Source organism: Lissotriton vulgaris, unplaced genomic scaffold, assembly GCF_964263255.1.
Source record: "Lissotriton vulgaris unplaced genomic scaffold, aLisVul1.2 SCAFFOLD_706, whole genome shotgun sequence".
NCBI classification, from domain to species: Eukaryota; Metazoa; Chordata; class Amphibia; order Caudata; family Salamandridae; genus Lissotriton; species Lissotriton vulgaris.
This window is the reverse complement of record NW_028253650.1, coordinates 183,336-196,963: the sequence shown is the minus strand read 5'-3', so window position 1 is coordinate 196,963 and position 13,628 is coordinate 183,336.

Here is a 13,628-nt window from a genome sequence, read left to right as displayed (position 1 = left end):
GTACCAACATATAGAGAAAGGAAATGTCAAAGGTAACTATATAGCTTGTTTTACAATAATAACAGTTAAAAATGTACATTACTGTAGTACTGTGGCATTAAATGTAGTTTTTGCATAGTTTATACTTTTACGATGACATTGCTAATTATTAATATGAATTATGATTATAATTATTTTTAATTTGATAATGTTTTTCTGGGTTCTTTGTTTTATTGGAGTATTGGTAGGGTAGCTTTAAAGTTAACAATTTTAATATATTTTATATATTAAATCATGTGCATATATTTAACATTATATAGTATTGTAATTATATAATTTTTTATTGTATCTTTTGAAAATCCTGGGGCTGTGGATTTTATTGGGGCAATAGGGTGGGGGGTATATTAAAATAAATATGCTTAATTACAAAAATATTAAAAAGCTAAATATTTACTGTAAACATTTTTTTAATTATATAACTTTTTTATAACATGTATTTATTTTAATTATATTAAACAATTACAATAATGAATATTAATGATTTTTGGAAATGAATACTAATATAAAGATGTATAACTGAACATTGGAAACAGTTTTAGTTCTTTAATAAATTAATGATAATATATTTTAAATGTATTATGCGCCCTTGAAATGTCTACTATTCAGCTCATCAACCACTGGCACTTTGCTGCCAAGCATCCTTGGATCTCGGCTGTCCTACTTTCCACACAGAGTGAGAATCTTGTTTTACTGCTTCATTTGCTTGTTCAGTTTACTGCTCAGTACTGATGAACATCTACCCACTGTTAGATTTTATGAAGAAGTTGATACATCTTTGTCATTTGTCAGATAGGAAAGCAAAATATTTTCTAGAAATTGGGTGTTGTAGGCCTACAGCCTTACCAACCTATAGAGTTGTAGATTTATCATTGTCAGGGCACGCCCTCACTCAAGGCAGTTCACCAGAATAAGATCATTCTAAAGAAACCCATACTAGACCCTAATGATTTGCCAAATGCTGGCACTTTTTTCATCTAACCTTTATCAGCAAGATCATCAAAAAAGCATTCTGAACTCAACGGCAAGATCGCATCAGTGCTAAACATCTTCTGCATGACTACCAATCTTTTTTTATCATACTACAGCACTTAGACTGCTACTTTACTCATCATTAAGTACACCCTCCTGACGACAGATGAAGATGACACCTACCTTATGATATTATTGGACCTCTCACTTCAACGCAGAAAACCCTTTCATTCTCATCCACAACATGGATTCTTGAACGGGATTCAGTGGCAAAGTATTGCACTGGTTCTTTAATTACTTTTCCCACCTAAAATTGTTTGTCATATGGGCATTCCAGGTCGCAAATATCCCTGTCTCCTTTGGAGTGTTCAAGGTTCCATACTGTTCTCATTCATCTTCAACCTCTACAAGGAAGCATTTGGGGCTATACACACACATAACTGCAGCACAATTCACCAATATGCCAATGATACACAACTCTACTCGAAAGTGTCCAACAATCTAGACTTCCAAAGCGTCAAATACTTCTTCCAACTCATTCAGATCTGGATGTCCAGTGCTTACCTGAAGCTTTACCACACAAAGATAACATTCATGTTATTTGCCAAGACCAGCAAGCACTAAATATTACAAATGTTGCTCAGTAACATGAACCTTGACAGTTTGAGACCCCAACTTTTACCAAATAACAAGTAACTTGGATTCACCTCGGACACCAACCTAACCCTCAAGGATCATATTCACAAAAAGACAGTTTTGCATCCATTCTTGCTTGTAAACAAAGTGCAACAGTTTCTTCTAGAAAGCAGTTTCAGAACTGCAGGTGATGTATTTGTTCTCTCGAATCTGAATGGTGGTAATGCCCTGCCTCTTGACTTCCAGGACTCCACATTTACACACAAATCTTAAGGACATTGTTATATCCTGAGTATTACATGTAATTGTAATCAGCCTAGGTCCTCCTAGCTGCTCAGCCATAGTGAGAGATGGCAATGGAATGTTGGTGTGACTGGGATGAATGGAATGCCTGGGTGCCTGTGTGGATGAGTGGTGACAGTTGGAGATGGGCTGAGCAGCTAGGCAAGCTGCTCCTGGCGGGGCTGATGTAGGAGATGTAGGAGCTGGTACGTGGCTGAACTGTGATTGATACTACCCTGAACTGGAACCAACAAAGAAGACTTTCAATATTACTACAAGGCTACCAGTGTCTCAATATGCAGGTTACAATATTTTATTTGTCGACGAGCGGACCTGGACCCAAGTGTGCAAGCAGAATGGAGTAAAAAGGAAGCCAGCCCCACCAGTGTCGATGTCATCGAACAGTCCACCAACCACCGTGTGTGTCCTGCCTAATCTTGCTCCATGGACTTGACCAAAGGTATGGCCTGTAGGTTAGGGTATGCCTGATTTAAGATTCACCCTACCACTTCCTTTAGTATCTGCCGTATGGATGTATCCACTGCATAAAGGAAATGTGGCTGCACGGATTAGAGTTATGGACTAATTCAGTGAAGTAAATTCACAGGTGCCACACAGGAGCGGTGTGGTTCTTCTGAGATTGCTGTTTTATTGGCATATAGGAAGTTCCACAATTGTCAGTGAACACTGTGGAAGTAATGTGCCTGGGAATCTGTTCACATCAGACTATTATTATATGACCCCATGAAATCCACTAGAGCTGTGAAAGACGTGGCCATCTAGTGGAGGATTAACAATTATATTTGTCTAGCCTGCTAACAACTCTCCTTCATCTTTTGCTAGTGCCCTAGATGGTGATGTTCCTACTACATGGAGCTGCTGTACAGCGGGTAGTATGTTTCTCACAGACCCGCTTTGCATGTCTTGCTCGCCAAGCAATTGAGGACATTTTCTGCGGGCTTGTCATGCTGTTTGTGACAAGTGCGATACATTATCTATGCTGAGTGTCATGGAATTGATGACCATCGTTTGTAACTTGGATTGAGGTGCACGCTTTTTCAGTGCGAAGAACATACTTTGTAGTTTTTTTCACTGAGTTTCTGTTTCGCTCATGGGTGGCAGAGATAACTGTTTAACGGCAACTGTGCGTTTTTAAAAATGGAACACGCGAGCACACTCACCTTCATGCGTGCCGCTCATTGACTTCAGTGACGTCTTCCTTTCAAGATTTTGGAACTCTCAGCAGTGACATTACTGTTTGCTTAAGCTCTTCGTACTGGCTTCGGTAGTTTTTAGTGCACAGACGTGCCTGGAGCCACCCGACTTGACTCTGAAAATGTGCCGCTATCTTGCGGCTGGCACAGTCTATCTTATTGATCTTCACATCATAATTGCCAACCACGCTGCTCTGTTTGTGCTGCGATAGTGTACGCAATAAAGCTTGTACAAAGCAGTACAACATCGTCGAGTGTCAACTGTAATGGACAGGGCGGCCCAGGCTTGTTTACGAGTGTCAGCATCCTGTTCACTTTTCGGTTTTTCCATACTGTGTGGCAAAAGTAATCTCCAGCTAACTAAAGGTACAATGTTTCCAAGGTGGGAGGTTGTGTGGCTCCCTATAGTTGGTCAATACTTCCTTTCGCAATTATGAAGCCCAGTGTAGCCCACTGTGTCTGTGCGGCGTTTAGGTCAGTAGGCTCCCATATATTTAGGAGGCACCTCCTTGTTTCCGGCATCAAAGAGACCCCCAACACCCCATGAATGGTGTCATGAATCTTGCGCCAGTACTCAGTGATATGCGTACATTCCCAAATGATGTGGAGAAAGGATCCAGCCAGACCACACTGAAGTCTACACAAACCAGAATCCGACAGACCCATATGTACCAGCAAGGGTCCCGTGACATAGACCCTATGTAGTACCTTCAGTTGAACCAGCCTCAGTCGAGTCGGAATAGCAACCTCTCTTGGGGAGGACACTGCCGTCTGCCAGTCCTCATCGTCTACTTCTATCCCATCTTGGACCCACTTAGTTCTCAATACTTCAAGGGGGAGCAGCTCTGTGATTGATTATCTTCTTATAGATTAGGGAAATCGTTTTTTCGGGCAGGTGGCCATCTAGGATTCTATCTTCAAGCGGTGAGGCCTCCGGGGGCTCCCTGTCCCTAGGAAGAGCAGCTTGGAGTAAGCATGGGCGGAAAATCCGTTACGCTCGCGGATTTTGCGGATTTTCGGTAAATTCGCAATCCGCGAACGCTCGCGAATTTACCGAAAATCCGCAAATTCGCACGCAGCGGATTTTTTTTTCTTGGTGATACAATTTTGCGGCGTGTGGTGTAAGTTCGCAATTGCGAACATGTAGGTGCGGCGGGCAGCAACAATCTCACACTCGCGAAATTACAAAAATTGCAATTCTGCACAAGAAATCTACTAGCAAGCAGCATAGACCTTCTGAAAATGATGATTTTTTATCAGAATAACTCCTCAGGTTGACATTTGCCTGCACTTTTTTGGATTTGAGGCCTTTTGATTTTCTTTGGATAACTTTTGGATTTGAAATCAACTTTCTCATATAAGCTTGGTGGGGTATTACAGTTGCTGTAATGCTGTTCTGCAGAAAAACGAGTTTTGCAAAAGTGAAAGCAGGTTCAAAAGTTCAAACTCATCATTAGATGTGTTGAGGGGGGACCGAGGGGTCACCCCTCAACACATACAATAGGGACTTTCCCCAATTAATGGAGAGCCCAGAATTTCTACCAAAAGAGGCCAAGACATCAAAGACAACAAAAAGGGACTTCCGGGGCAAAGTCAGATAGAGCAGTATATCATCTGCTTATAATGATATTCGATCCTCCCATTCTGGGGACCATCGCAGACCCCGAATAGACGGTTCCCAGCGCAGCCAGGCCGCTAGTGGCTCCAGTGCACGCAAAAAGGAGGAGGGACAGGGGGCATCCGTGACGGGTGCCCCGACTGAGCAGAAATGGCACAGAGACTCTGTGGTTTACAACTATTAGAGCCATTGGTTTAGAATACAGCAGACGCACCCATCTAAAGAAATTTGGGGCCGAACTTAGCCAGAACCGCCCACAAATAGGGTCATTCGATAGTGTCGAAGGCCATGGTCGCTTCAAGTGAAGCAATCACGGCCGGCTCACCCAGAGTATGTGCTCTAGCAATTACACCATGCAGCCTGTGCAAATTTAGGGCCGTATTTCTGCGGGGCATGAAGCACGACTGATCAGGGTGAATCAAGCCATTAACCACTTTCACCAATCTGTTTGACTAAATCTTGGCCAAAATCTTCGGCTCAGCATTAAGTAGGGAGATGGGCCTGTATGATGCACAATTAGTTTTGACCTTACCCTCTTTGTGAATGACCACCACTGATGCCACCCTTTGGTCTCTAGGCAAGATCCCCTTGTCATGTGACGCAATATACATGTTTTTCAAGTGGGGTGCTAGTTTATCCGGCTTGAGTTTGTAGAGTTCAAAAGGGAGCCTGTTTGGGCCTTGCGCCTTCCTAGAGTTAAGGGACCAAATAGCTTACGCAATCTTGTCAGAAGTCAGGGCACTATCCATAAAGTCCAGATCTTCCAAGGAGAGACACAGGAGCTGAATATCCCGGAGCAACAGATGGGAGTCATCCTCTGACCGAGTAGTATAAACTGTCTAAAAATGGGCCGTAAACCTGTCAACTATATCTTGTGGGTCTATAAGCAAAGTTCCCTCTTCCGTGAGTAGTTCAGGTACAAGGCGGCTGGCCCAGTCCTTTTTGACTAACCATCCAATGAGTTTCCCGGCCTTATCACCCAGGTCGTAAAGCCTGCCCTGTTGTTCCCTGCCTAGTGCCTTGGCCCTATCAGTAGCCAGCGATTTATAGTCGTGCTGTTTAAGATTCGGGAGATGTAATGTGGCCTATGTCACTCCCAGCTCCAATTCTTTTGCAAGCAAACCAATATCAGTCTCTAGATCTACCAACTCCCTGTTCCTTTCTTTCTTCAAGCCCGCTATAAGTGAGAGGGCCTGACCCCTAATAACCGTTTTAAAGGCCTCCCAGAGGGACACTGGAGAGGATACCGATCCCTCATTAACAAGGAAATAGTCTTCCAATGCTTTAATGAGGTCCTTGCGAATTTTGGGATTGCGCAAGTGGCAAGGATTAATGGGGGCCACTTTGCCAGCCGTGCCTCGAGTAATAGTCATGTGGACCCACAGTGGAGAGTGATCCGAAACGCCCCTAGCCAGGTGTGTAACCTCAGTCATGTAAGCTGCTTGAGAAGCAGGGACCAAACAGTAGTCAAGTCTGGAAAGGCTATTGTGAGCCCCCAAGTGGAATGTGTATTGCTGTTGATCGGGGTGGAGTAGTCTCCAGCTATCGACCAGTCCCAATGCCTCCATAAAATCCGACAACCACCGCATAGCTCCCTCCATATCACGCAGGGGATGTCTGTCAAGAGCTCCAGAGACAACTGCATTAAAGTCGCCCCCCAATATCAGGAGCTCCTCCAGGAGACCAAGCAAAAGCCTCCCCAAGTCTCAAAATGTGATGCTCTGCAGCCCCGCCGGAACATAGACCGACAGGAGATTGATGCTATGCCCCTCCCACGTGCCCCTGACCCCGATATATCTACCCCTGTCGTCCTCCCATAGGGAAGCAATTGCCAATAGGAACGCCCTGCAAATTAATATGCCCACTCCTCTGGAGCCTGACGTGAAACCTGAGTGTGCAACTAGTTTATACCCCATTCTATGCAGGGCTTTGCATGAGGTTCCCACCAGATGCGTCTCCTGGAGTAGAGCAACATCCCGAGAGTGCCTCTTGAGATATTGCAGGACCACACCACGCTTGATCTTGTCCCCCAACCCATTTATGGTCCAGCTCAAAAGCCTGATTTCCCTACCCCCCATCAATCACATAGAAAATTCAAAAATCCTCTGTACGCTGCATAACAATTAGGTGCAATGTGCTGACAAGGCTAACAAACCATCCAACAGATGAAACAAATTGTCCCTTTCAACATCCCCCCACCCCGCTGCCCTGCCCATTAGGCTTTGAACTGCCCTTTGAAAACCGCAGAGTGCCTGTCGCCCTAACCATTCAAAAGAAAGAACAAAAAAAAAGTGTTACATAGGGGGTGAAAGACCATAAGCCCCGGTCAGCGCCCTAACAAAAATAATACCAAGCCAGAGGTACTGACCACCTGTGCCAATAGATAGTCCCAGGCACCAATCAAATCAACTCAGTGATGCATTTCGTCCCCCCCCACAAACCCACCCTCCACCCGCCGCCCCCCCAGCAATCTCTCAAATACCCCACTGACCACCTACTCAAGAAGACTGAGTGTCCGCATCTCCGTCATCTCCTTTGTCCGCTGGGGCCCGAGGACCACAGTATTCAAGCCACTCCATCACTGCCTTCGGGTGGTCGAAAAACCATGCTCGTCCCTCCGCCTCGACCCTGAGACGGGCTGGAGACAGCATTGAGTACTTCATGCCCCTCTCCCTTAGGTCTCTCTTTATTGAAAAAAAGGATTTCCACTGCTTTTGCACTCTTTGCGTAAAGTTCGGGTAGAAGGAGATGGTAGCGTTCTCATATTTGAGAGGGGCGCTGACCCTCGAGCTCTGGAGGATAGCATCTCTGTCTCGATCATTGAGTACTCGGGCCAACATAGGCCGTGAGGGAGCGCCCGATCTGGGATGGCCACCCAGGACCCTTTGCGCCCGTTCAATGGTGAAAAACTTGCTGAGGCCGTTCGGTTTCAGATGCTTCAGGATGAATTCCTCCACAAATAGGTCGGGGGTCTGTCCCTCTGTCTTTTCCGGCACACCTAGGATGCGTAGATTGTTGCGGCCGAGGTGGCCTTCATAGTCATCAAGCTTGAGGCTGAAGTCAGCACGGGAGTCTCTCAACTCTTTGACCTTCAGTTACAGTTGAGAGACATCATCCACAAGACTGGAAGTACTGAGCTCAACCTGTTTCACCTTCTCATTCAGCTTCCCCATATTCGCACGAATCAAGTTAATGTCAATAGCCATGGAGTCCATCTTGTGTTCAAGCGAGGTTTTAACCCCCGTTATCGCGTTCATGACATCTTTTAGGGAGGGCTCAGTTTCCTCCTCAAGCAGAGTCCCCTTCAAAGAGTCCCCAGAGGGCCTCCCCCTTTGCGTGTCCTTCGAGATCGTGTATTGATTCAATTTATTTGCCTGGACCGTTTTCGGGCCCTTGGCCCCAGCACCCCTCACCCGCTCCATTCTGCAAGCTGAAGTACTCCGTTGGGGGCCAGCCGCAGGAGGCAGATGACTAAGATGCCCTGCACCGCACTCCAAATCTCGGACTACATACCCAGCGCTATATTCAGTGCGGCCTGTGGTAACGGAATCTTCCATACGGCGCAGAGCAATCACGCAACGCCGAGAGGAAGCCCTGTGGGAGGGGGGGGTTCTCCACCCGTATCCCCTCAGAGGCTCATAGTTTTTCTCCCTCTGGGGCAGTTGAGGCCATGCCCTTTCTTCACTCCCAACCAAGCTCCTGGGCACCCCAACGTTCCCAGCTGAAGAAACTGTGGTGCAGGGTGCAGGCAATGTGGGTGGAATAGATACAGCAGCGCCCACCGTTTGGGCCAATGCAGGTAACCCGGGGGGGGGGGGGAGGGCTCTCCGTACAACTCCCCTCTACGCCAGTCTCAGTATTTATGCCCCTCAGGATCGACACTACAGAGGCCTGCAAGGCCTACCGCAAACCTCCACACCGGGGGCCCCCTCCTTTCCAGGTCCATAAATAGCACTCCACCTCCACTGCCCCCAGTATCAGTCAGGGAGAATGTCACTCACCGGCCATCCAATGTCCTCCGGGGCCGACGCGGGGGAGAGAGTGTGCGGGTGACACCAATAGCACCAAGGGCGGACGGTCGTCCATGTATCTAGAGACCGCCAGGACCTCCACCGCTATGCTGCCTCCGTCGCCAGCCGAACGTAGCTTCATGTCGCTACAGGGTGGGGCAGAAGTCCGATTGTCGCTCGGCCTCCGCCGCAGCCTCTCCAGTCCGGCCAACGGGAAGTTGGCGCTGTCGGGCACAGGACTTCACTGTGGGCCCCAGTCCGAGGCCCAGTCTCGGCCGGTTACAAAATTTGCCACAGCACAGCAATGAAGCCCACAAAAGACTACGGGCGGGCGGTCTGGGCTCCGCTCCCTCTCCGGCACCAGGGGAGGCACATCGGGCCACAGGATGGATCATAGGGATTGTCAATAGGGCTTAATGACTACGGAGCTCCCTCACTAGGCGGCCATTCTAGGTCGCGCTTGGCCACGCCCCCCAAGTAGTGACGTTTTCAAGGGGTTTTTCATTTTCAAAACAAGAAGTGACTATTTCGAGGGATTTGTCAACAATGCTATGTACTTGGTTAAAAAGCCTGAATTAATGTAACGTCAAACCTTGTTTTAGTAAGTTCTAGTACAGCATGGGAATGTTCATGTTTTTTTTCCACTTCGCACCACACTCACTGCTGCCCTACATCAATTGGGTGTTCACATGTTTAGCACTCATTTTGGGGCTAATTGTTCTTTTTGTCTGCCTTACTTTTACTGGGTTTTGCTGCTCGGGTTAGGTATCACCTACTGGTGAGTCCCATAAGGGCACATGAGTTTTTATGAGGGGCATGATCTTATGTTTTGATGTTGTATTTAACAGATATTGTGTATGCACTATTTATAGTTTATGTTATAGTATTTTTTTACAGCACATTTAGTGTGTAGTGATGCCACAGTATTACCCTGTTTAATTGGATGGGACGTCCTAGTCTTCTGGTGGGTGGGCATCACATGGTATTCCCACTGGAGGGTGTTTCTGGTCTTGGTGGGTGGTTTCCCACTTCTTTGTGTTGTGTGTGTAAGTCGTTTTACATTGCACGTTTGGTTTGCACGTTTGGTCTGATGTGTTGGTAAGCCGCCTTGTGCAGCATGTCTATTTTGTTTGTATGTGTGTAAGTCGCCCTGTGTGTCACGTGTTGTCCTGTGTAAATCGCCCCGCGCTTCAGATGTGGTCGTGTGTAAGTCGCCCTGCGCCTCACTGTGTATACCCTCAATGTGGTCCATATTGTGGTACACGTTTTTTTTGGTGTTGGTTCACCCTTGTTGTCTGTTTCTGGCCTCGGGTGTTAGTCGTGGGGTGTCTGCACCCTTTACTACATTATTTTCAAATGTTTTTTGGGGAAGGATGGGGTTATTGCTAGTTTGTTATTTAATAGTATGCAGTGATATTTGCTGCTCCACGTTTTAACATCTTTTGTGATGTTATGTTTTATTTCATGTTTTGGAAATGACTTAATAATCTTCATGAGGGAGAATGGGGGATTTTGATGCATGTTTCTATATGTTGTATTTTGCCCATCTTTTCTTTATTTGCATTGTTTTCTCTTTTGTGATGTTTTACTTTTAGTTGCATCTCTTAGTTATGAACACTATCGCTTTTTTTGTGCATAGTTCTTTTCTTTAAAATTGTTACCTTTGTTTCCATTTTAAAAGGAAAGGAATAATGTTATATCCTGAGTTTTACATGTAATTGTAATCAGCGTAGGTCCTCCTAGCTGCTCAGCCAGAGTGAGAGATGGCAATGGAATGTTGGTGTGACTGTGATGAATGGAATGCCTGGGTGCATGTGTGAATGAGTGGTGACAGTTGGAGATGGGCTGAGCAGCTAGGCAGGCTGCTCCTGGTGGGGCTAGTGTAGGAGATGTAGGAGATGGTACATACCTGAACTGAGAATAATACTACCCTGAGCTGGAACCAATAAAGAAGACTTTCAATATTACTACAAGGCTGCCAGTGTCTCAATGCACAAGTTACAACAGACATCCTACTCACCACAGAATATTTCACCCGCTGCCTGAATTAATATGATTATCCCCATTAAGATGGAACAACATTGGCTCTTCTTGCTTGCTCACACCATCGTCAAACCCAGCTGCATATTTTGCAAAGCCATCATGACTAAAAACTGTGTCTATATTGCAGACAAACCCACAATTTCTGGTGGCTCTTGACACACTCCCACAGCAATGAGGCCATTAAACTGAAAGAAGTGTAAAAAAGAAAATTCAAAGCACCAGACCTTTTCCATTAATGAACCCAATCAATCAATCAATCAAAGCATTTATATAGCGCACTACTCACCCAGAGGGTCTCAAGGCGCTAGGGGGGGGGGGGTCCGCTACTATTTGAACAGCCAGGTCTTGAGTTGCTTCCTGAAGGCGAGGTGGTCCTGGGTCAGGCGGAGGTGGGTCGGGAGGGAGTTCCATGTCTTGGCGGCGAGGTAGGAGAAGGACCGTCCCCCTGTGGTGGCTCTTTGGATGCGGGGGACGGCGGCGAGGGCGTGGCCGGTCAATCGAAGCTTGCGTTTGGGAGCGTAGAAGTTTAGGCGGCTGTTGAGGTATCCTGGGCCTTGGTTGTGTAGGGCTTTGTGTGCGTGGGTGAGGAGTCGGAAGGTGATTCTCTTGTTGACCGGGAGCCAGTGCAGGTCTCTCAGGTGTCCGGAGATGTGGCTGCGACGGGGGATGTCCAGGATGAGTCGTGCTGAGGCGTTCTGGATCCGCTGGAGTCTCTTCTGGAGTTTGGCGGTGGTTCCGGCGTAGAGGGAGTTGCCGTAGTCCAGTCGGCTGGTGACGAGGGCCTGGGTGACCGTCTTCCTGGTCTCGTGGGGATCCACCTGAAGATCTTACGTAGCATGCGCAGGATGTTGAAGCACGACGAGGAGACGGCGTTGACTTGTCTGGTCATGGAGAGGGAGGAGTCCAGGATGAAGCCTAGGTTGCGTGCGTGGTCTGTTGGTTTGGGTGCGCTGCCTAGGGCAGGGGGCCACCAGGAGTCGTCCCAGGCAGAGGGTGAGGCTCCCAGGATGTGGACTTCCGTCTTGTCCGAGTTCAGTTTCAGGCGGCTGTTCTTCATCCATTCGGCTACCTCTTTCATCCCTTCGTGAAGGTTGGCTCTGGCGGTGGCGGGGTTGTTGGTGAGGGAGAGGATCAACTGGGTGTCGTCGGCGTAGGAGATGATGTTGAGGTTGTGCTGGCGTGCGATGTCTGCGAGGGGGCTCATGTAGACATTGAAGAGGGTTGGACTGAGCGAGGAGCCTTGAGGAACGCCGCAGATGACTTCGGTGGCTTCAGATCTGAACGGAGGGTGAGGTTCCGTGACAATTGTAAGTGGTGTTTTCGACTCGCACGGATATGGGCGAGTCTGGTATCTATGAACCGCAAATGACGAGTTTAGTAAGTGTGCGCAGTTTCGCTGTGCTAACTTAAACCGTTCGTTTGTTATGTGGGTTTTTCATCTGTACCCACGGGTTCCATCTTAGATACGGCATCCATTTTGTCTCTTGCCCTCAAGTAGCCAGCGAACGGACGCTGTCCGCTCCGCGACCCTGGGACTCCCAAGATATTTGCGGAAGACACGTGTTCTTTGAAAGTGTCTTTATGACGAGGGGGTTGCCGCTGTAAGGCAGATGGCGCCGTTTGAGGCTCATCTTGCCGCACGGGCTTATTGTCTCAGCCGTGCATCTCATTAGGCACATCCCTTTGATGCCTGTATCTCGTGTTTCCCGATACCTCCCCTTTTACACCCTTTCCGATCTCCCCACTGTCTCCGTCTTCCTCTGCACCTGTCTTCGTTCCTATTTCGATCTACTTTACTGCCGATTGGAATTTGCTAAATGATGGGAAGATGGGTTTTTACAGTTGGGAACCGCCAAATGTTTCCGCACTTATGTTCCGGACTTTGTGTGTTTCAAAGTGACCAAAGCGACCCCTCTGGGAGCTAAATGTGGGAACCGGGTTGTAAACTTTTGTGTCCAATGTTATCCTATGGGTAAAAACTGTATAAAAGGAGCGATCCACAGAACCAATTTGAAGCAGTCTCCCCGAACTACACTCGATGTACTTCCTGTGATTTCTGTGTTCCCTGCAGCAAATAAACCTTGAATCTTTGACGCCCAAGGAAGTGTCCCGTGTCTCTGTGACTTGTACGCCGGAGCAGGTTACCCACGAAGGTTTCAGGTGTTGTGCCCTGGCACCGCTGGGTCCAAAAGAACCCAGTCCTTCAGTTGGCGCCCAACGTGGGGCTGCATCAGTGGTACCGGTCCAAGCCCGACGATCGTGAGGAACTTCGTGTGAAATCTCCGAGGGAAGGTGCACCCCGCTTCATCGATCCTGTTGTCGAAATAAGTGGCCCGAAGACTTTTCCCGCGAAGATTCCCGCCTCCTGACGGCTGCGACGGACTGCTGCCCTGACTGTAGACCTGTTTTGGCGCCTGGCGTAGACCTTGGTATAGCGAGACGATTGACGGGCCTTCCTGAGGACGCCATCGATCTTTGAGTTAAGTATTTTGTGGGTCGCTCCCAGAGTTCTTGGTTGTTGACACTTTAGCGAGTGTCTTTGTTGTAAACGCTGTGTGAGTGTTTTTGTCGGTGACACTTTGCTAGCGTACTTTGTTGTTGTATTTGTTTGACGACTGCAGCCGCCAAAGACCGAGGGTTTTGTTCTTTGCTGGGACTTGGTAAATCCCGTAACCCTTGAAGTTTGTGAAACTCGGCTAGTGTGCAAGATGCCTGGTCGCAGTACTTTGTTCAGTTGTTTCAGACCTTGTGGTGCGGATTCCCTGCTGGAGGACTCATGTCCGATACCTCCGGTTGGAACTCCTACTTATGATTTAT